At 42.0% G+C, this 25,397-nt stretch overlaps 1 protein-coding gene across 6 annotated transcripts in view; it reads right to left on the bottom strand.

The window, feature by feature from the left end:
• The window catches only part of sulf1 (sulfatase 1), a 94,464-nt gene that overhangs the window by 33,297 nt on the left and 35,770 nt on the right, over positions 1 to 25,397 (bottom strand). For 2 of the 6 annotated variants that reach the window (XM_047808726.1, XM_047808729.1), the window contains exon 1: positions 10,089 to 10,425. The exons of 1 other annotated variant lie outside the window; for it this stretch is intronic. The gene's annotated coding sequence lies outside the window, so the exon portion shown is untranslated. Of the gene's footprint in view, positions 1 to 10,088; positions 10,428 to 25,397 lie in introns of those variants that run through there. 3 more of the 6 variants (XM_027174643.2, XM_047808730.1, XM_047808728.1) reach the window with 3 other exon arrangements.

The raw sequence follows: 25,397 nt of genomic DNA, 5'->3' as shown, positions 1-25,397 counted from the left end.
AGCAAGTGAACTGAACAGAAGCAAATGAAAGTGCTGACTCGGTCATCTGGGATTGGAAGTATATACAGTAAGAGGGAGAGTGTGGGTGTTTGTGTGTGTTTAGTGGGGTATAAAGGGCTGCATGCATACATGCATCTGTATGCTGATTATTCCCACCAGAGGTGCGGTGGCTGGCTCGAGCCGCAGAAGCGGTGTATGGTGAGGTTTGGGTTTTGCAAACATTTTTGTAATGGGCCAGGATCTGGCGGAGGTGGGCGCGCACACTGAGCAGCGCAGTGTGTGAAATCCCATCGTGCCAAGCAGGCCTGTGGCCAGAACACACCGCAAGCACATAGAGCCTCTGTCAACGAGTGCTCTGTCCACACACACAGCACTAGTAACACGAAGTTGCTATGGCTGTACTAAAAAAAAAAAAGTATAAAACTAATGTTAAAGCCATAAAAAACAAAGAACGGGCAAGATTTAATTCAAATTCAGGATGGTTCTGTGACCGCTCTTTGCAAACATGATCTAAACCAGTGAAAAAAATGGGCCTATAAACTGCACCGGCCTTAAAAGATTCTAACCCAGCTACAGTATCCAACCTACAGAAAGTCCAAACATACTCGTTTACTGAAGCAGAGCTCTATGAGGAGCTTTTTTGCTGGTGGGCTTAAGTGCTGATTACGTGGTGAGAGCAGGAATGTGCCAGCCCACTGAAGTGGTTTCACTTTGTTCTTGGTTCACTGGGTCATTTGACTTAATCACTGTTGAGAGAATGCCATACAGACACTCTGGCTTTCACTGATGACATACCACACACCTCTGCAGAGTGACCCAGGCAGTCATTTCCACACCAGCCCTTTCTCTTACTCACATAACTTTGTAAAGGCAAGTAAGTCTTGTGCTTTTATAGAAAACTAAACGAATTCCAGAACCCCATGCTAGTAGTGGTGTATAAAAATGTACAGTTTATAAGTACTTTGGGGTAAAAAAAAAAAAAAATTATATATATATATATATATATATATATATATATATATATATATATATATATATATATATATATATATATATACACACACACACTATATATATATATATATATATATATATATATATATATATATATATATATATATATATATATATATATCAATATATCACACACTGTATGTATGTATGTATGTATGTGTATATATATATATATATATATATATATATATATATATATATATACACATATACACACACACATACATACACACACACATATATATATATATATATATATATATATATACACACACACACACACACACACACACACACACACATACACACACACAAATATATATGTATACACACACACACACACCTGTTAACTTTTACTGATTGCACGGAGCAGAATGGGGAGCACAGATAAAGTCTCAGACTTTATTACAGTCACCAATTTTAATACACTGATGATGTGGTTTATAAGAAATGGTAATGAGTAATATTTAGACTAAACAATGAGAGCGGGCCCAAAATTAATCCCTGAATGAAACAAGAGGGTGCAAAGCTTTGTACCCAACTGACTTGGCAGTGGCTTTTCATTAATTATAAATGCTTGTAAATGTGTGATCATATTAAAGCAACCAGGACTTCAAAGTCTTGCTTACTGTGGCACCGGGTGGTCTGCTCGGAAATGTGTGTGTCTCTCGAGGAATGTACTAAGAGGAAAATTATTAAAAACCCATAAGAAGCTCCGCTGCTTTCAGGGATCTCATACACTGCAGACATTTTGAAAGTCCGGTAATCAAGTCAAGATATCTGGACCTGGGAATAAAATATCAAAAGGTTATAAACTTTCATCTGAGGTATAAACTGATGATGCATTAGGCAATGGAGGGACTGACTCAGTCAAGAGCCATGCCACCTTGCTATACCACCCACCAAACACAGTAGTAACAGAATACAGTAAACCCGGAGAGCACCAGCAGACAGATGAGCGTCTCCATCATCTTCACAGCTGGAACGGACACCTGGCATCCATACGACTGCATGTGAGCCGCAAGTCACAGAGCCTTCTCACACTCTTAAACCCATGCAAAATCCCACACTAATCCTTACAATAAGCCATGTCGTCTACACTAGCCTTCATGTCTGAGAGCTCCGGCTGGGAAGAGAAGGAAAATGTGACCTTAGAGAGTTTTGTGATATTTCATAATCCATTATAAACCACAGAAAGAGGTCCCCATTGGCTCAGAAACCCCACAAGCTGATAGTGACAGAAGAATAGCACAAGTTCCACAGTGGTACAAGGATCAGCCTGCAGCATCTCCATTACTGTAGGAGTGCTGATACTCATCAGCTTAGCTTTAAACATTACGGAGCCAAAGTATCCAAACACCTGATCATCACAACCATATGTTGTCTTCCCCCAAACTCTTACCACAAAGTTAAAAGCACACAATTGATGAATGTCTTTATGCCTTAAAATGAAGATTTCCCTTAAAAAAAAGAAAATACAAAAATGTTCTAGCAAGCCCCCATGCACAAAGTCAAATCCAGGAAGCTCCATGGGGATGTGGTAGCCTAGTGGTTAAGGTGTTGGGCTACCAATCGGAAGGTTGTGAGTTCAATTCCTATGTCCACCAAGCTGCCATTGCTGGGCCCCTGAGCAAGGCCCTTAACCCTCAATTGCACAAAATGAGATAAAAATATAAGTCGCTCTGAATAAGGGCATCTGCTAAATGCTGTAAATGCAAGATCTCGACAGGATCTCGACTTCACTGAACAGACCTCCTAACACAACATCAGTGTCTCACAAATTTTCTTAGGCTTAAATGTGCACAAATCCCTACAGCCGCATTCCTAATATTGAGAACTGTCGTGTATTTCAGTTTACTGTTCCTGTGTACTTTTATGAGACGCAGTATGGTTCAGGGGAAACGAGCTTTACAGAGGAATAACAAAAAGCTCACTTGAAGAACACCGAGGCGTAATGGTCAGGTCTCCATACACCTTAGGTCATAATGTGGCTGCCTGCAATCGGGTGGAGCGGTGATTACGCATGTCTTCAGAAATGAATGCTAAATGCTGCAGTACCAATAAAATCCTCTGTGCATTATAGCACAATGTGATCACTTATTGATCAAGCTGGTGTACAAGAAGCAATCAGATGAGTGTACAAACAATGATGCTTGTGTTGCCTCTGCCTAGGCATATGTACACAGAGTCAAGTATAAACCAGAACAAATTAATGCTCCTCTCAAGGAGGTCTAAAAGCACCGGGCCCAACAGCCGAATTCTGCATTTTCAGCTACTTACAAGCTGTTTAATAAGCACTTCAACAGAATTAAGTTGCCAGGTATGACTAAAAAAAAAAAAAAAAGAGGAACTGTTTGAATCTGGCAACCGTGTAGTAAAACCTACAGTACTAGAGATTCTTCTTGGTTTTTTTTTCCTTTTCAAGCTCAAACTGCTTTTGCTCAAGCGAGGCTTTCTCCTTGCCCTCTCTCCGACAGGAGGTTGAGATGTGCCTTGTTTAAAAGACTTCCAGGACGCTGGTTCTTTTATAAGCACTAAGTTAATAAAGAAAGCACAAAAAAACAGATCGTGAAAGAAGAAAATGAATGAAAACAGCAGAGGGTCTCGGTCAAAAGATTTAGTCTTTGATCAGAAGTGGATGACAAATAACAGAAAAACAGGCAGAGTAACGATCGTTTTTATGGGAAATTTTGGAAGAATCGGTAGACAACAAGTTTACATTTTGCAGAAAAATTACAGCTGCTATAAAGAATACATACAAAGTTTCTTTGTGTTGAAGGGAATATTTGCTTTTTTTCCCCTCCCTCAGAGAAGGTTTTACCACGATGGATGGTTCCAACACACCGCACGAGAGATAAATCATTCGGAGAAAAATATAGACAGCTTCAACATAAACATGACATTTCTAGCCAGATGTCAATGTAAAGTAACATCTAATCTAAAATATTCCACTGCTATATAGTTCCCATCTGCAGCTCAGAAACCTACCCGCTACCACACGACGGGCTGCCAAATGAAGACTTTTTACACACTGCGGTCGTCTTTTTTAAAAAAAATTTTATTCTCTATGTCAAAAGCGTCCAAAAAGACGCAGTTTCCACCCCTGTAATTGTTCTTCGTAAATAAACCATGTCTCCCGCTTTAATGTTTGAATATGAGCTAAAGCAACTTTGCCACTTCAATAATCCTTATATTTCATAATGACTTCTGCTTCAGAATTATGGGGAAAAAAGTTCAGTCTTTACTCTTCTTAGTTTTTACTGGTGGGAGTGTGGAAAAAAAGGGAAAGAAAAAAAAACTGGCATAGTGCTTTAGGTGGAACTAAAAATCGAGTCATTTACATCTCCAGAGCTTTTGTCGTGCCTCATAGGCTCATTACTCACGCCCGTGGCTGGGCATGAAAACTCCACTGAGGCGGTTTACACACAATGACCCGTGCAGACCCATTAATGATTAATGAGCATGCCTCCCAGGCCACTTGTTCCACGGATTTGCTTGACGCGATGCCGGGAATCAAAGGCTTTGTTAACACGTCACGCTTGTCTAAGTGGTTTGTGTTATTGAGACTTTGGAAGCCTTTGACTGATTGAATGATTACAGAATAAAACTTGGAATAATAATAACACCGAACCACATGTTTATGAAGGGAAAATGGATTATGAGTGCTACTGTAATGAGCTGGGCCTAATTGAATTGGGCTTCAATTCCAAACAAATACAGAACGAACATCAGGCTTCGCCGCCGAGACGTGCGGAGTCGTCGCTGTGAAAACTCGCATAATATAATAATATAATATGGTTTAAACCAGACGGACCTGCTGTAAGGTAGTGCTTTTCGGTCATGTCATAATCCCTATACTCGACTCTGTTTATTGTATTAACTTCGTTATGCTGAAGACACGCTTATTCCTCTGATTTCAACTTTCCACCTTCCTTTTTTAACCGTGATTTCATCCAAAACTACAAATTAAAGAAAGTCTGAATGTGACATAAAGCAGAAGCTGCACCTTCTTGTAAAAGACGGGAGTCCCAAGCAATACCTCGGGGGTTCTGTGATGCAAAGGGAAGCGTTAGTAAAGTTTTTAGTATGGAACGATCGGCCCACTTTTTCCATAAGTGTCGACTTAACCAGACACTGCAGCTCAACAGTGTTGAAAAGTAAAAGGCCCCCCCCAAAACTAAGCTAAGCAAAGCAAAGCTCTCGGGGGCATTTAGGAGCTTGTAGGAATTCCACTCAGCGTCCCGTCGAGGAGAGGTGAAAACTCTGTCAGCAGCCTCCAGCCGTGGAGCTTCTGCCTCTCTGCGAAACACTGCACTTCCAGAATGTGGAACGTGTGCAGACAAGAGTCGTGGGAAATGCGAGAAAAGTCCTGGACTGGGAGAACCGCCGTCCCAGAGCTCGTCTGTCACACGTTAGAGCTCTTACTGCCGTGCGGAACGGTCGAAGATGACGGTCGTTTAAAGTAGTATGGTTTTCAACCTGCCTCTGTATTCGCTCACACACGTGTATAAACAGAGAAAACACGAAAAAGAAAGGAAAATAAACAGAGTGTGAGAGCAAAATGGGGCGAGAAGTGAAAGATGAGTGAGAAAGACAGAGAGGGGCCTATAACTTGTGCCGAGATCGGCCCTTATATCCATCACAAGTGGTATAAATGTGTGAGACTTTTTTTGAAGCGTGCGATCACACATTTGTAATTCAATTAACTCTCGACGTCTCATGAAATCTTTCCAGTCCCTGCATTTCAAATCTCCGCCTCCCGCTCAAGGTGTATGATCTTTTCAATCATATGATTCATTTGGAAGGACCATGCAGCCAAACATTCATGCTCATTTAATGCCTTGGTGCCAGAAGAGCAAACATGAGCTGTGTAGAGCCAAGTCTGCTAGCATGCCATGCATAAATACCGCTGATCCCAAACTTGGCTCAGATCTCTTCTCTGTCTGTTTTTCTGTGGCTGTTCGTTTAACTATCAAAAGTAAACGTTCATGGGTTTCTTTTTTTTCCCCCCTTCACTTCTGCAGTGTGGGTGCATTCGATTCAATCAAGAGTGCCTGAGCTAACCTCTTGATAAAATGATTTATTTTAACGACGCAGATAAACAAATAAGGCTACGTGAACCTCGATTCGCTCGACCGAAGTCCGATTGCTGATTGGTCTCGCTTCCATCGCCGTGGAAACCATGAAAGAGTGGAGACATGCGACTTTATCCCGACAAACCTTTTTTTTTGTTGCTAATCTCTGTCAGGTTACTAGCCAATCTTAGCACAAGGAGCAAAAATCTTTATGTGGGAAGTTGGAATGAATTGTCGTGATTAAAAAAGTCACCGTTTTAAGTGTACACCGCCACCTCGTGTACGGACGTCCTGAGGGACGTTTATCCTGCAGTGAGCAGAAACACATGCTCTAGGGCAGTTTACACACCGGTCAAAATTCCTTTAAAACCATCATCGGGTCTACTTTGTTGCTGCGTGCGCATGGAAAACTGTAGAACTGCAAGCCGAATGAGTTCCCTGTTGCTCTTAAAAAGGTAGTCAAAGATGCACAGCAAAATGAATCGAACAGAACCGCGGTCCAAACGAAGCACGAGACCCCCCCTGTGATTTGAAGTACAAAGGGGGGGGGGGGGGGGACCAGCTAAAAAGTGCCTCATGCTGTCTTTTATTAGAAGAGCTGTGTGTTTGCTCACCCCCCAACCCCAAAACCCCCCACCCCACCCGTTTTTTTTTCTTCTCTAATTGTTCTCCATTATCTCGTATTTGGAGGAGCGGAGGATGAAAGCGCCAGCTCCCCGGCTGCGTCACCTTTTGAACGGCCCTTGTTCCGATCCGTCGTGACGGCCACTTAATCGCACGTGACACACGTGGAGCACATTTTCTCTTTCAAATCTAAACCAGATTGTCAGATTACTGCACAACAAAGGTGGGACAGCAGGGTGGACATGCTCAGGCTGAGGCTTCGAGGCTGAAGCAGGAGTCTGCAGACGTCCACTCAGAATCATTTCTCTGTCTCAGACTGTTTTAACCTCAGATAGATTTCATACAAACAGAGAAGCTCATCATTTTCCTGTTCTTTCTCTTCATACATTTCCCATTCTCTATTAGTTTCATTTGCTTGGAGGAAAAACAAGTGATGCTTGCCCTCCTGGACCTCAGATCGTCGTCATGCTGAGGACTTTATTCTGTGACGAAAGTCGACAAACGGACATGAAAGACGAGGCGATTAGAATGATTATTCGTTCGCATTAAAACGAAACAAGTGAAAAAAAAACAGAAAACAAAAGAATTGTCTGTGCTGAAAGTTACAGCCGTATGAACTTTGCAGTCGCCCATTAAAAAAATTAATTAATTAATTAATTAAATAAATAAAAAGGGCATGTCCTGGCTTCCTGTGGGATGCTGTTATTAAGTACAGAGATAAACAGCCACTTTAGCGTGCAGTGTGATTTCCTTTATCAGATCGACTCCCTGCCCTTTAAGGCCACTTACAAAGCAAAACTGACAGAATCAGAATTAAAAAAAAAAAAAAGAAAACCTTTAGGGGCTTAGACATTTTTACAAAAGGCTCAAAATGTTTATGGATGCTTTAGAAACTTTTTACAAAAAAAAAAAAAACCCAGAAATCTTGTATTACTAATTTATTGTTTCATAAATTCACGATCAAATATCAACAGCCTGATAATGCCCCAGAGAGCAGGGCAGTTAGTTACTGCCTTCAGTAGTCAGTTCGGTCTTACACACACACACGATAGTGAGAAGGGAATAAAAGGCAGAATCTATTGTTAAAGGATCCTACAGGATAAATGCTTTTATTGCAAAGAAAATGCATACATTAGTCGTTTTATTGTTCAGCTTGTACACTTGGGTATAATTCGAACTGTACCAATGACTCAAATGGCCAACTTTCGAGACAACCCAGAGGGACGAATCTGACAATGTTTAAAGGAGCTGGATGGGTTTTTTCCTACTTCTCTGTGTGTGGCGCTAATACAGTATGGAAGTAATAATGTTCTCGTGCTTAAAAGAATTTTAAAAATCATCAAAATGAATGATGTCGTGTCATATGATCTGTTTTAGGTGAACAAAGAGAGAGCTTTAATATAGCTTTAAATTAATTTCCATGTTTCTCTCTCTCTCTCTCTCTCTCTCTCTCACACACACACACACACACACACACACTCAGCCTGGGAGAAAGTGACTAACACAAAGGATTATCAGATCATCTGGTGAAGTGACAAGTGAGAGCAGCAAATAAAATTCAGACGAACTCCATCACCTACAGGACTTCACCTGGAATCAACCCGTCACCTGACCCAACTAACGCTAAACTTGGATAAATAAAACAGCAGTGCTTCGACTGCAGAACGGCACCAGTGCCACAGATTGTACGGTGCCTGGCACCGGGGATTTGTTTGACAGTAAGACGGAACACGTGCGGCTCGGCTTCGGCTTGGTCTACAAACAGCCGCTTTCTTGATGGAAAGAAAAGAAACGGAGCTCCTGCTTTTGGTTTGAATTAATGAATAAAAAGGAGAAAAATGTCAGAAAAGTGAAGTAAGAGCACAATATAAAGAGTGCGATTGAGAGGCAGTCATCGTAAACGCAGGACACACACTTTCACTTATTACTCCAAGAGCTCTTTTCCTGAATGTGCCTCCGATCTTGAGGCAAACTTTCATGCTGCCTAACCGGCTACAGGAGTAATATTTGCGTTGGCACGGGCTTCTCGGGAATCGCAAATAATCTGCAACAGCTGCAAGCACTGTTTATGGATCGGTGGAAAAATGTTGGTCACGTCTTATATCTCGTATCTCATGCAGACTGGCTTTAGGATTGCTGTTATCGAAGACAGAGAGCGCGTTGGTCAAATAGACGAGAAACGGCGGCGTAGATACGTTAAAAACGCTGCTGTCGCTTTGTGCGGCGTGTCGAGGGGATCGGAATAAAAGAAGCAGGGTCAAAGTTCCAATGAAAAGAATGAAGGGAACTTTGGAGTATTTTGGAGAAACTCGGAACAGCTGGCACGGATTAATTCTGATTTATTTTATATCAGTCTCAGTGCAGAGAAAAGACAGAGAGAGAGAGAGAGAGAGAGAGAAACGTTTGGTTCTCTTATGATTTTTAATAAATCATTCCCTGACTTCAGCCTTTTGTCAATTTGGGGAAAAAACATCATTTAAAAAAAAAAAAAAAAAAGTGAACAATTTAGACGCATCATTTCTAGCCATTTTGAGATGTCAAATAAATCGTAGTAAAAATCTGACTGACTGAAGTCGTTTTAGGCAACAGCAATAAACTTAGCAGCTACTAAATTCACATCCTCTTGCCGTGCCACGCTGATCATTAGTAATGAATTGACTCATGCTGAACTCACTGACCTTGCATTTGTGGTTTCGTCAGTTACATTTAGCTGTGTGTGTGTGTGTGTGTGTACGAGTGAGTGTGAGACACATGCACAGCTGATTACTACACATAAACCTTAGTCATACGCCGGTGCTTTATGCTTTTATGCCTGTATTCTGGGCACCTGCCTGTTTTCATTACAAGATCTCTGCTCCTCATGGCCCAAAGCGACATACATAAATAACACTCGCTGCTGCATACCCTTGCTCTCGATGCTCAACTCTCTCTGCGACTCGGTGGAGATAAATAACTGAAGCGAGCCACAAATTCCTCAAACCCCCCCCCCCCCTTCTCAAGTGCACGTCTCAGCTTTGACAGTCAGTCCGGAAGCTTTTCTGTATTTGTTAAAGACAACGACGTTGAAATGACTGATGCGCAGGATTACTTCTGTCCCGGAAAACAGACATTTGGAATTTGTTTAAGTCGTTCAGATCGAAGTTGCATCCTGTTGACTTATTTAGAGAACCGCGGCAGTGTGGTCCTTCATTCACTAATCTATCCAACATAATAAAAGTGTTGTGTGGCAATTTGGGATTCCGTTTTAAAAAGGGTCTGGAAGGACAGTTATAGCAAAATAACAGGAACATTTTTTTTTAAACATACTTGACAGCAAATAGTCAACTTAGATAAATCAGAAGAAATCATGAAAATGAGAAAATAAAACCCAAGTACCTGACACACACACTCACACACACAGGAGTGGAAAAGTCTGGTGCTGAAGAAGAAGCGAGGACCCCGTGTCCTCAGTTTGCGCTCTCTCCTGAAGCTGCACTGCTGTAAGTGAGGACCACACAGCTCCTGGAGGACAACCTTCCTCCTCTAATCCTTTCTTCGATGTGATGACACACCAAGCCCTAACCATCTGTTGAAACACGTCCTCCGGGCTCGCACGGCTCGAGCCGCGTAAAGACAAACCCGGCAGATCCAATCAGAGAGGTCGCTGGGTGGCTCTTCCCAGGCTGGAGGCAGGGACAAGGACAGAAGGCAGGGGAAGAAGGGGGGGACGCTAGAGATGTCTAATTCTCAGGTTACGGTGGCCGGAGTTTGCAGAGAGACAGAGAGAGAGAGAGAGAGAGAGAGAGAGAGAGAGAGAGAGAGAGAGAGAGAGAGAGAGAGAGAGAGAGAGAGAGAAAAGAGAGGGGGTGGGTTGATGGGTGGAGGGAAAAAGTGTGTGAGAGTATGCGAGAAAGAGAGTGAGGGAAAGGAAAGGGAAGGGAGGGCAATGGTGTGTGGAGAGGTGTGTGTATGGGGGGAGGGGGGATTTCGGGGGACCTTATGACCAACAGCACACCAAAATACTATCAGAAATCTGTACTCTTGTGTTCTAAACACACACACGCACACTACAGGACTCAAGACGTATATAGGAGCCAGGACACACACCAAAACAGTCTCTGGAACACTACAGCACTTCTCACACCTAGATGTGATAAATCTTTACCACAGGCAACATTCCTGCCTTTCACAATCTATCGGCATGAAAACACCCAAACAGAAAGGACTCGGTGGAACATCAGTTTCTTTTTAGGCTACAGAATAGAAATCTCTCGCAAATCTTTGCTGATCACAAACCTAACCGCTAAACTTCCCGATACGACACTGTGACTGGATCCTTGCTGAAGAACAACCATTACGTTTCAATTACACCGACTTCTCGTCCGTTAGATCTGGGCAAACAGATGATACGTCAAGATTAAAGTTGAACTATGAATAACTAAAGTGTGGGTCTTGAAATGCTGTCACAGAAAAAAAAGTATTGTGATATCTATTTATGATCATGTTTCATCATTTTGAGGTTCTTTGATTTGTCCCTCAGGGAAACCCTTAACAAAAATCTATATAATACACCACAACAGAGGATTTCCCTTTCACGAAGCTTTAACGATGACTCCATTTAGAAACCCTTAACCATCAATCACAAGAGACCACAAAGAACCCTTTTTTCCTCCCCTCGGAGTGAATTCCATGAAACTCACTGAACAAATAATTAAAAACACCAGTGTTGATTACAGATATTGGAATACAATCACATGCTGTTAGCACTTCCAATAATACCCTATTCATGTCTACGTCGATGTGTAACATTAGAAACCGGGTACTTTGTCTCTCGTCGAAGCTTTAAAAAGCCGCGTGTTGCTCCGATCCACTTTCCAGCGTGCCCGTGACATCCGAGTAAGTTCATCAGGAGTGAGGAAATGCAAACAAAGGCTGCTAAGTGACCTATTAGCATTCTATAAAGCCACATTCACACCTGTTCCCTCGGTATTAGTTTCAGTCTGGGAGGACCCCCACTAAGGACACACACGCTAATCAATCTTCACAGACCACAATCCTCTCAGCGGTCAAAACCAAACAAACGGGAATAGTCATCAGCGAAGGAAGCTGAAACCCTTTAGTGCTCCTTTTTTTGTCTGCTTATTCTAGAGACTAGTTGTGTATCCTCCACTAATATGTTCAATCTGGCTTATTCTTCGTTGATTAAGAGCTAAGCAGACCAGGAGCCACCAGATGGCAAAACACGACTTAGTAATTCAGTACCACAGAATAACATTTAACCTCCTACCAGCTGTTTAATGCTTTGGATGAGACGCAGGTCTGATGCCCCTGTACACATCTGTCTGACAGGTTTCCTTCTTCAGTCTTCACTCCATGCAGTGCGTGCAATCAAATAGAGTTTCACTTAACACACTTGCCTATGGAGACATGACGCCTAAGACAAACATACGTCCTGTGTTTGGTCTCTTCGGCGTGTTATTGTCCAGCATTGGGGCAGTGGTGGCTCAACTGGTTAAGGCTCTGGGTTGTTGATCGGAGGATCGGGGTTCAAGGCCCAGCACAGCCGAGCTGCCACTGCTGGGCCCTTGAGCAAGGCCCTCAACTCTCCCTGCTCCAGGGGCACTGTATCATAGCTGACATAAAACCTCCTTAGTTGGGGTATGTAAAGAAAAGTATTCCACTGTGCCGTAATGTATAAGTGGCGATAATAAAGGCTTCTGTGTCCCGTTCTATTTTACATGTGTAATTTAATTGGATATTAAATTAAAGCAAACAAAAGCCATTTTCATTTTGACATCCTGTATAAACCTCCTGGCTCTTGGGTTGGTCAAGAACAGCAAAGGAAAGGAAGTGCAGAGCCTAAATTGATTTGAGCAAATTCACAAAGGGCAACCCCCTCATCCACCCCACTCCTTCATGACTCCCTGTTGTCCACCTTACAACTCAACCAAATCTCCAACCCCCCACAACATAGGACCTTTATAAACAGGGCAGTGGTGGCAGTGATGGCCAGCAGAATCTTTATCCAACACGGCACGCCTAACGTTGACATCATCACATGGTACAGTTTGCAATTAAATTATATCCATGAACGAATTCTTCAGCATGTTTGTTGTAGTATTTGAAACTTTGCTAGGCATGCAAGCTCATTATTCTAATTTTGGTAAGAATAGGGGAAAAGACCAAGCCTGGGAATTTGATGCTGCTGATTATAGGACTAAATAAGAGGCTGAATGCTGCTGCTGGAGCGAGTCTTTCAAAAACTAAAAAAAAATCTTGGTAGAATAGGAGGGTGGACACTTTGAACTCATCCTGTCCATGGACGGCCTAAACTCCCTGCAGGAGGGCATTGAAGAGAGACACATGAGACAGAGGTATAGAGAGTACAATCCCTGCAAGTGTTAACCCCTACAAGGCACCCCACTCCAGACTGAGGGTTGCAGGTGCAGCAAAGACCTTGAGAGGGTTATTCGGTTCATTACACTCATTCATTTTGCTTGAATAAGATCTGTAGGGTTTCACCGGTCCTGAACCTGCCAACACAGCGATGACAGTGAGAGGGAAAGTGCAGAGAAAGAGAAATGGTCAAAACGGGGGACACCGTCATGTCTGCCTCCAAACAGACCTATCAGTAACAAGGTTACAGGTCTCCGAAGATCCATCAGCGGCTCTCTGGCAATACCGGGATTTAACTTCCTATCCTTTTAGGTTAGTGGCTAAACCACAAAGGTTGCATCTGAAAGCCAGATGCTGAATGCCATAAAATGCATCACGTTTGATCTCAGGTCTGACAGATCCTCCAGTGCACCGATATAGCTACAGACAACATGGATGCAACGGTTAAGCTTACATGGCACATTAGCGCCTGGATAGCCTATATGAAATATAAATAGGAATGTCCTGCTGGGTTCCCATCTCAGGATCAGAGGCCACAGCAGCTTCTTTTCAACTTCATGTCAGGGAAAAACAGCTGAAGCTGTGGGGGTGGACTGGAGGTTATGTATAGGGTTTATGGTGCATTGCGTCTTGGCTCTGAAACGCTTTCATACGGAGTGACAGCTGAACACACAGACACTCACAGAGCTACCTGCTTATAACTGCAAACCCACATGTGACAAATTATCTTAGAATATACGGTATCGAAAGACCCACAGATGTTGAGATCCAAAGATTTGCAATATTCACAGAATCCAAATTCATCTGATCGGGATTCAAAATTGCACTAAAACGCTAAAATGGGAACTAATATCACTGAACAGAGAGGTGTCATATCAATCACTGCCTATGATCTAATGATCACTGATGGGTGGGAAAGCTGTTATGTTCAACTTCTCTCGAGTAATCACATCAAAGATGTATATACACAAGTCATCGACTGTATGAAGATCGATAGAGATTCACTTCTCACAAACATGAAAGCCAGTTAAACAGTAGGTAGGGATGGACACGTCATCTGTACTGAGCACAACACACACACACACATCATCTGTATGGACTGCACTGACCCTCACAAAACACACTCTGACACATCAAACTGTTTACATGCTGCTTACAATAAATCAAACTGTTTACATGCTGTTTTGCACACTTTTTCTGCTGTTTTGCACATACTGTACAAAATCTCAGCCATTACGCACATACTATACAATATTTCAGTCATTTACTGTTTTTTGCACAATTCTATATATTATCCCAAGGACCTGCTGCTAAGAAACTGTGTTCATTCTAATGTTACTGCATGACATATTGTTTGAACATTCAGTATTCACATACAGTATATACACTGGTCTGTCTTTTGTGTATTGTATTTTTTGTTTGTCTACGCTGTTTTTTTGTCCTGCACTGTCTTGTCCTGCACGGTCTTGTCCTGCACTGTTTTTTGTCCTGCACTGTCTTGTTTGTCTTGTCCTGCACTGTTTGCACCAGGTTGCACAGTTGCACTGTATGTGGCTAAGACTACTTACAAGTCCTTATCCCTGTCTTTGTTCTATGTAGCACCCTGATCCTGGAGAAACGTTGTCTCCTTTAGCTATGTACAGTAACAGCTATATAGGGTTGAAATGAATATGGAATATGTACAACAGACTTCAAGTTCCATCAACATCTTCGAAGGAAATGCATCATTCATGATGGCAAATTTGCGCAAGTCAAACAAGATACATCAAGTTTGGCAAAGACTCACTGTCTTGAAATGCAGAATTTCCAGAATAATCAACAAGGAGTGAATGTTTGAAGTCTCAATAACTGTGTCGCTTCTGATCCTGCAGCTCACAGAGGTTGAAACTGATAACACAAGAAGACACTTCCTGTGAAACTGCCATATGCCCGGTCTGGCTTAGAATCATCGCTGTAGTTCATCAAGCAAGCTATATGGATCTTCCAGACGGAAGCAGAACCTTGTAAGCATAAGATTTACCTCAGCTCCAAAACACTTTTCCCTTAACTGAATGGGAAGAAGGGTCGAATAAACCACAAGGTATTAGTCTGAATGGTGACGGTGACCATAGAGATTAAGAATGGCAGGATGCAGAATTAACACTGCTAATGCCACACTTAAGGCAGATGGGGAGCAACTGCAAACAAAGACAGACTGGGACTAAATACAATCCAGAGTTCAAATGAGGCATGAATTCGTAATAAAAAATGATACTGGGAAAACCCATTGAAAGAGTTTGTGCCCTATGCATTTAAATTGTGCCGTTGCCTGGTAAACAATCCGTGCAAACAGAATAAATAAAAAAAACCTAAGCTTCTCAAAGATCCTAAGAGGGAACCAAACAAGTTTTATGCCCAAAAAAAGTTCACACAAGGAGACACATGTGGCATCTAATGGGAAGAGACAAGCTCAAAGTCTGAACTTGATCTCTGGATAAACCTCACGGTGCTCAATTAAAACGCAGACAGAGGAAGACGAGTGAAGACTTCTGTGGAAAGGAAAGTCTAGATAACTCATAACAGAAAGACAGCACATAAAAGGTCAAACAATCCTCTTACCTTATAGAGGAGAGGTTCTTTAATGAGTGGCGCACAGACATTTCCGGATCTCGAATGGATGGCTCACATTTCCTTCTGTTTTTTTTTTTTCATGAATTCCTTCTCCAACATACCTGCGCTCACTGTTCTATTTTCAGCCTGCATTTTCCAAACCCAAACCAACATTTATACAAATGCTAACGGTGAGCCCGAGGTTCTTCGTTCACAGCTTTAAAAGCTTCATAACGTTATTTATGATTCTGATTATTTATAATTCAGTTTTGTATGCCTGAGATCCTCCTGTGACCAATTTGATTCAAAGTAAAAAAAATAAGAGAGGGTTTAGGCGGTTTTGTGGATGACCGAGTGGAGCAAAGTGTGTCCCTATGATCAATGTGACAAAATCCTTTCTATCAGGAGTACAACGTAGTAAAATGAATCTAGAAAATAATGACACTTTATAAAAAAACATGCATCCCCAATCCGGTACTGTTATGAGAGGAAGCATTCACCTTAAGGAACCAACCACCGTAACAGCACAAATTCATTTAGATATATATGTGGCAGAAAGTCTGTAAGAGTAAAGATCAAGGATCTCAGGGGGAAGTTACTCATAATGCTCAAAGTGCTCTCCTGTTACCATAGAGCTTTGTGCTCCGGTTCTTTCTCTAGAGACTGTCGGGGGGAAAGGACTAGTCACATGCAACCCCATAACCACACACCTTTCCGCACACACAGACTACTTCTGTCAAAGCACCGTGTCCAATTCCATTAGAGATAAGCAGATACAGACCAACATCCATTTAAACAGAAGTAATCATGGAAACACAAACAATCCATCATAAAGTAAAAGTAGACGAGTTTCTGGTTTACATTATAGCGTAACCTATTATAAAATTACACGAGCCTTCGGCAAACGACTTGACGTAAAGCAAGATGGTCGATATAAAAGCGACGCTGACTAACGGAGTCAGTAGTTGAGCAATAAACCCCTTTACTAATCTATAATATTACTGTATGTCTGCCAAATGCTGTAAATGACAAAGTATATCGAAGCTTGTACATGTGCATTAGAAGGATGCATTTATCTGCTTCGTAGGTATTACTCGGCACTGTTAGTGGTTTCCGGCTACACCTGCTGGGTCGCCACATTAACCTTTCAGACCTTTGAAAGGCCCTCCATCTTCTACTGAACGAACAATGAGGTGTATCCGGAAGCACACTTTTAATCCTCTCAGACTCTCAAATGAAAGGCAAGAACAAATCCTGCATCACAGAGGCCCTATACGTTCTCCAACATCCCAAATGACCGGACGAATATAATCCTATAAAGCATGCACCGCTGGGGCAGCAAGGGAACAAATTCAGGTCTGGTGTGTTAGGAAGAGGCATAATCTTGATTAAAAAAAGGGAGCTGGAGTACAAGTGTGAAAGTTTATCACTATGACGGCATAAGATAAGCAGCCTTTTAAGAGATCAAACCATTGCTGTGAGCTAAAAAATATATATACACATCTTAAAAAAGGCATGAGAAGGTCAGAGCAAAGTAGTAGCCTTTAAAACTGCTCAAGATGTGGCATTCTTCAAGTAATAAAATAATTCAAATGAGAAAGCAGCCTGGCACGTCCTGCAAGCTGAAATAAATGTGTGATTAAAGCAAATGCACAGTAAACTCGCAGGCACACGCGGCTCAGCTGCACGCAAATACTTCAGATTTGAAGAGGAACCCAAGCATAGGAGATGCAAAGAAGCCTGATTGGCTGTGGCTTATTTTAATGGCTAATTTTGGGCTGCTCCAGCAGTGAAAACAGCATGGAGCTAGCAAGTCGTGATTGGCACTTGGGGTGGGAAAAGCTTTAATCTGGACTGGTGTTGTACTTTTTTTTCTTCAAGGAAATAATTAATCATCAAGCAAAAGCAACTAAACAACAATGGCAGGGGTACTCAAGATTTATCGCCCCCAACAGTTATTAATAGCATTTACAAGCACACCCTTTTGGTGAGGAAGCATGGAAATTCAGCTACTCTGAGTAGGTGTGGAAAGCCAAGCGGTCCCCTTTCCTCCCTTCGCCCCAAGTGCTCACACCTGGCTGTTTATGAAGGGGCAGTAGAAAAAGGGCATTATGGCCCCCATGCTACAATAGATTGAGTCTGGACCACTCACACACTCACAGTTATGAACAGCAGCAGCTGCTGTGTTGAGGATGGCTGCAGTTAAGGTCTCTGAGGGTACGTTTACTTACGGATAAATGCGATCCAACAACAAAGAACATCGCTTAGAGAGGTCAGAAGGACGTAGACGGTTTCTGCAAAATAATCCCATTTATTCCCCTCCCCCCCTTTTTTTAAAGACAAAACAAAACTGCATATTGTGTCTGAAAAAGAAATAACATCAACCTCACATGGTTTATAAACAAAAATATCTGGCGTGACTTCCCATAGAATTCAGAACAAATCAAGCAGTCCCACGATATCAGAATTTTATCTGCTCGGACATTGTGGTGAAATAACGTGGTGTCGCACATAGGGTTGCAAAATTCCGGGAATTTTCATGGCTGGAAACTTTCCATGGGAATTAACTGGGAATTTAAAAAAAAAAAAAAAAAAAAGGCAGAGTTGCTTATAACAAGGGACTTAAATGTAGTTAAAATAGAGAGACTCACCTCCATTTTCCAAGCATTGACTATCACAGAAGCAGAGAGCTAATAAGCTTGAGATAAAATGCTTCATTTTGATTGGGACTTTTTTAGAAGGGCAAAGGGTGGGTGATGCTTTCATTTCACAGCAATCATAGGAAAATAGGTTTATTACTATGATTAAGTTTATGATGTTTATTACATTTCATACGTAAATGTTTATTATGCTTTTGTGTTACTCAATGAGAGAATCAATTAAAGTTCTACATACAATTAAATCAGTAAAGACTTTAGTAAAGACAGTAAAGACATTTTTAAAATTTTGTATTACCTGGCATGAATGTCACCTGGCATGAATGTCTGCTTATGACCATGATATGACCAGACTTCTGTTTGTATATGATACAGTTTATATACTGTACATTTCCCTATATTTTCAAATAATTCCCATAAATTCCCGTAAAGTTTCCGATTTGGGATATTTCCAAAATTCCCCAGAAACTTTCCGCCCCTTTGCGACCCTAGTCGCACATTATTTCAACATATAGCTGTGTATAGAAGTGACCGTCCCCTTGATTTAAATGACACCATTTGGAATGTGCTGCCATGAAAAAAAAAATCCATGAAGGATGCAATCTGATGCTCAAGAGTCAATTTTTTGTCCATTAAAATTAGGTCATACAATTGATCCGTTCATAGTTATTTTGTGAAAAGTCAAAGAAATCACTGAAATCAGTCAAATTAATAATACAAATGGATGTTAAACACCGGAGACTCCTGAGAAACTTCTTACAGCATTCCTCACATAAGACAAGGCTTCATTTTAAAACATACACATCTTGCAGCTGGGACTAGCATTAGCGCTGGAGTTATAGAAAATGAATCGACTCCTTCTGGGAAATGAGAATTCAAGAGATTGACTAGATGAAGTGTGTCATTTTGATTTAAAACTGCACATATGTAATCCATGTAGCTGCGCCATTGTGAAAAAGCTGAATCGACACTGAAATATCTGGCAGAAAAGATATTTTAGGAATACAAGACTGTCTAGAAATAGAGCGCTGAGATGCCCAGCTGACCTGGCAGATGACATTTTATTGTGGAATGCCAATAGAGCTGTAGAGCAGTCATGGTTGAGAAGGCTGAGAAAGATCACACAGCTCTCCAACAGGTGCAAATTCCAGCAATACCACCGGGTTTGGGAAACTAGCGTACTCTAGTGACACAACGGGCACATTTAATTTGAGTATTAACATCCTAGTTTAGTTAATAAGCCACGGCCAAGCTGCCACTGTTGGGCCCTTGAGCAAGGCCCTCAACCCTCCCGGCTCCAGGGGCTCTGTATCATAGCTGCCCCTGCACTCTGACCCCAACCTCCTCAGTTGGGGTATGTGATGAAAAGAATTCCACTGTGCTCTAATATACAGTATATGTGGTGATGATAAAGGCTAGTATGTCCCCCTGTTCTATCAAGTGTCTGTACCAGGCATATCTTTTGAGAGCAGTAAGTCCAGTATAGCCTGTAAAAGACAGGGGAACTACTGTTCTGTCACCTTCACGCTAACTGGGTATTTAAATAAACAAAAGGTCATAAACAATGGAAAAAGAAGAAAAGGATTGGTGTGACAATGCTCTTGAAAGCAAGAAAAAAGGACTGTATGTAAAGGGGGCTCGGAATCCTTATGCCACCATCAACCCCTTCCCCCATTTTCTGGCTGCTATCCTTACTACAGTACAAGCATCTAAGTAATGTGCTGCATTCAGCATACGAGTGTTTGATCTTGGGCAGGTTGGCTGCAATGGAAAATGCCCAAGGTGCATGGTGGTCAGATACTCCACTACCAGTCCGAAATATAGCCAGTAAAAGTGTCCTATGACGTGACGTGACATACGGCTAAGTATGGTGACCCATACTCAGAATTCGTTCTCTGCATTTAACCCATCCAAAGTGCACACACACACCGTGAACACACACCCGGAGCAGTGGGCAGCCATTTATGCTGCAGCGCCTGGGGAGCAGTTGGGGGTGGTTCGGTGTCTTGCTCGAGGGCACCTCAGTCGTGGTATTGGCGGCCCGAGACTCAAACCCACAACCTTAGGGGTTAGGAGTCAAACTCTCTAACCATTAGGCCACGACTTCCCCACAGATCACAGATGACAGATCCTGCACGGCAGAAACTAGTAATGTAGCCTATTAGAAAATGCAACAAAAACAAATATGAATCTCGTGATGACATTTAGCTAAAGAAAAATTAGTGGGTCTCTAGGGAGGCATCCAAGTCCAGACAGCCCGGACCACTGGAACAAAACTACTAATAATCCAATTAGTCCACATTATTGTGTCTTGTACATATTCAATGAATTCTGCTGTTTGGTTAAAGAGAAAAAAGGAGATCGAGAGAGAGAGAGTGAAAAAGACTTCTATGTACCTTTCAGATGAGTTGGTGAATAAAATGCAAACAGAGCTTGAGCGGTCTGCTTTAGATCTTAGTAAACATGGCTGAGCCCCTCCGTTCCACTCTGTAACCCTCTGGGCTGGCAGGGAGCTAAGGCTCTTGTCAAGTTCCAATCTTTTGTAGTGCTCCCCTGACATTCAGCCAAACTTCTTTCTCAAGATGTGCTTGCATATGTATGAGTGGAGAGTTAGGTGTCCTCTCCCGATGCACTCGGCTCCAGCGTTGGGCACATTTGACTGGTGTAATTCAGCAATGAATACCACATTCTCTTTCTCCAAAGATCCAGTCACATTGCGTAAACGATTAGCATAAAATTAAAGCACAAATTCCAGCAGGATCAACTGCCGTAATGGTTCGTTTGGTCATTTAGGTCCCTGATTGGTTGCAGAGATGGTCAGATAAAGGGAATTCACTGTCTCCTTCCTCTAACAGTCCCTGTTGTCTTTACTTTATATCACCATCATATCATTCAGCTGGTGTGATCTTTCCCAACCATTTTCCATAGTACGTAGGGAGACATAAATCAAATCAGACAAAGTGCCTGAGGCATCTAGAGACCAACCCACCATCTGTGTTAATGACAATGGTCTGGGTCCTCTCAGGAGACGACAAATCTTTGCCCTGTTTTGCTGTTCTACACATTCGTAGGTCCACAGGGTATACAGCAACCCAGGAATTCTGAGCATTCATCCAATTGTGGCTTATCTTGAGCGTTAGCCGATTATGCACAGCACAGGCACAGTAATTGTTCAGACATGCAGGCTCGTAGCAATTAAGTAATTCGAAAAAGGTGGACCCATGACGAGGCTCCATCTCTGCTTGAAAAAAGTCAAACCTGCTTTAAAGAGCTTATTAATGCACCTGGTGAAGAGTACGGTCTTTGTTCTCATGGAGTGTCAGCAAAAAAAGCAAAGAAAAACTTTAATGCTAGCTTTGACTGACAGCTCGCAATTGAGTGACACTACATCTGATAAAGCTTCTCAGATGGATGCTGCATCTATGACGGATACTACCAGATCCATCGTTTCTACAATCTTTCTTTTGTGTATCATTTATATCAGGGGAGTCAAACTCAAATTCACAGTGGGCCAAAATATAAAACGGAGATAAAGTCACGGGCCAAACAGAATATTTATTGAAAAATGAACTGCAACTGATCTGTACAGTAATGTTCAACCTTTTTCATATGGAAACACACTTTAGTTTTGCTTAAACACAGGATTTGGAACAACCAGAGCTTGTTATTACAAACACATAAGAAATTCAATTTGAAATAAAAGACACCTCAGTGGTGTTCATTTCACAAACTTTGACCATACACTTTATGACAAACTCTCCCTTAGATATTGCGATCTCTGCTGCCACAATAAAGCTTTACAGCCTTTACAGCAGCTTCACTTTTTGATTTAGCTTTCATGAACATAGTCTGCCGGGAAACCAGACTTTTTTTCATCTCCTCCGCCTTCTGGAGCTTCTGCTTTACGTCCAGGTCCTTATACTGCTCATAATGTTTAGTTTCATAGTGTCTTCTTATGTTATATTCTGTCGTTACCGACACGTTAGCTCCGTTAGCACACAAGACAAACAGGTCTGTCCTTTATATTCGTACAGTACATTCGTCCAGCTTTCGTTTGGCCATTTTTGTGGAGGGTGGAAATAACTTGCCCAATGTGACTGCAACATGGTTGTTAACGACTGTTAACAGAGAATGAGGGGCGCTTGCTGTTCGTGACTACGCGTCAATACAGTGGCAAGGCATTCTGAGATTTGTAGTATTAGCGGAGCACGCGGCTAGCCAGCTGTAATGCACATCTGATATGATCTCGTGGGCCAAATATGATTACACCGCGGGCCAAATTTGGCTCGCGGGCCAGAGTTTGACACCCCTGATATAGATTTATTTCATGGGTAGTTTGTCCAGACTTCAAAGTCAAAACGAGAAGATTGAGTCATGTTTTAGTCATGATAAATCTTGGAATACTGCACCCACGAATCATTCATAGTCATATCCTGTTTGCTGCACAATGGAGATGGCAGAGCCATCACTTCTATATACACATCATCTCTTCTCTATACATATACGTCTTCGACCGGCGCAATTCCATAAGAAAAATGTACACAGGAAATGGTGAGGGCAAACAATTTCTTCCTGTTATACATCTTTCTGTATTATTTTTCTTCTTTGCAATTAAAGACGAAAAATAAACATCTCATTCTCCACAAAATTCCAGGCACAATAAAACCTGAAGTTAGCACAGGACAGGATTTCGGTGTCCACCAGCTGATGTAGTACTTTTACCATAAATACATAGAAAATATATAAATTTAAAAAAAATCAAAATCCTAGAAAAACTGTTTTACACTGTTTTCAAAAAGTGTTCGACACGAATGCACAAAAGCTTCAACTGAACCTTTGTTGAGGGTTCAAATAAGTCGAGAAAACATGCTCAGTGTACAGAAGATTAATGAGATCTGTACCGGAGACAGAGCTGAAATTATAACCTTGACAATGTTGACACAGACATTGTAGAATGTTTCACAGACACCTTTGGCATTCTTGGTGAAAGAGAGACTAAATTCACAGCAGGATAAGTAATCGCACTTTCACAAAAATATATTTACCCCTTAAAATGATTACAAAAAGACATTTGCAATCATTCGTGTCTCGGTTTAGCCTTTTGTTTTTATACCACACATTGAAACTCTCTCTATTTTGTACACTCAAATTGAATATGCAAGATCTAACATGCATCGTTGTGCCGAATGTTTTCCAAACCACCCAAGTAATCTGCCCTGCTATGCCACACTTTCTGGACAAGGCTCGTGTAAAAACCTTTCCAGCTGAACAGATCCCTCTAAAGCTCTTGAATCACGAAAGGGAGTAATCCCATCGTGGCACTATGAAAACCAGCTCCATTAGTGAATGCGGGAAAAAGAAGTGTCTAAGGCAGAACAAGGACTTCCAAGACCACCCAGCTCTTAGATTGGGTTCTCCATCTTTGCTAGACACGCTCCTTTTGGTGTGCAAGTGTGCGTATACTCAGAGGAATCATTCCTATCTCACCACTAAAGCCAAAAGCAAGGCCAGCTGGCCACACATCACCACACTGCCAAGTCCTTATGGCAACAGCAGGAGGACAGGTTCAACACACTACTCCCATTTCTTGCCTCTGACAGCAGCACCGATGTGGTGAAATCAATCCTTCTGTATTTAAAAGTCTGACAACCCCCTACAAGCATGCACCATCCCAGCCACAGCGTTAAACCATTACCCACATCTGCACTACCAGGAGGTGCCTGTTTCTGAAACGTTAAATGTTTGCTGTAGTCATTTCCACAGGCTGGGGCTCTTACCCCGAGATACAGATCCCCCATCTTGAAACTATGCAGATTTATGCCTAAGCATGAAGCCTGTGAGCCGGGACACACGTTGCACTGACTTCCACTGACAATACCAATGTACTCAATCATTTACAGACAACACCACATTCTTAATGTGTATGGAAGCCAAACGCTTCCATACTACTGCTCCTGAGCCAAGCTGGTTTACTCGATCAACCAAAGACATGAAACATTGCAGAGGAGAACATCTGGACAACAGCTTAAATGATCATTAATAGGGCTAGAAATAGAATCGCATGCTGTCTTGTAAGTGTGCAGATTGTTAAGCTATGTGTTTTTGCATAGTGTGGTGGCACCACTTTGGGTTTGAATTTTCCTAATAAAAGTGTGGGTAGTGGTGCTACTCACGGCATGATGTCCCACAGCACACTACAAGAACTGTGGGAAGTCCAATGACCCCTAACCTTACTTTCACAGGTCATAGTATAGAGACTCCCGGATTAGCTAAATGATTAAAGTCTCAGCTGCCCACAGCTCAAGTTCCCACTCCTGTCCACGAGTACAAGCCGAATGCCCTAATTCATCCTTGTCTTGTTCCGTGTCATTGATATACTGCTACAGAAATGCATTTAAATGTGTATACAAATGGTGTAGCATTCCCAATGGGGCCAATGCCATTCACCTTTGCTTTACTGATCTTGGGTTCAGAAATTTGTCCAAACAGGATACACGATTAATGCATCTCTCAACCTCCCACGCTAAGGCACTTACTTTTCCCTTTATGATCTCTGTACCTGTTCTGTATCTGCATTAAAGAATCTGCAGATTACTTAGGGGTTTTTTACACCTGGTCACTTCATGCGTTTCCTGTGATCAGATAGCTATCCGATGGTAAAAACACCAGGTCTAAATGCCCTCCGAAACGTGTTTGAGACGGATATAAATCCGATCGTTCGACCACCTTCAGGAAGTTGTCTGGGACGCATTTCATATGAAACTGGACAGGTGTAAATGAATGTGGTTGTTCAAGCCCCGTACGTCAGCGCTATAGTCCTCCCAGACAGAAGTACGTCACTCGCAGGTGATCTTTCACCCAGGCGTCTTGTCGGGTCTTAAAACGCGCTGCTGCCGCCAGCGAAAATGCAGCAAACAGTAAACGCTGTTTTTTGTAGCATGAACGTCGCAACAAGTTTTATCGTCTTCTTTCTGATTGCATTCTGAAAACCGCATACACCAAAGTGTGTTCCATTGCAATTGCCACGGAAATGAGGTAAAATATATTTGCATTATGGGCAATT

Source organism: Tachysurus fulvidraco, chromosome 25, assembly GCF_022655615.1.
Source record: "Tachysurus fulvidraco isolate hzauxx_2018 chromosome 25, HZAU_PFXX_2.0, whole genome shotgun sequence".
NCBI classification, from domain to species: Eukaryota; Metazoa; Chordata; class Actinopteri; order Siluriformes; family Bagridae; genus Tachysurus; species Tachysurus fulvidraco.
This window is presented reverse-complemented; position numbering and strand designations above follow the sequence as displayed.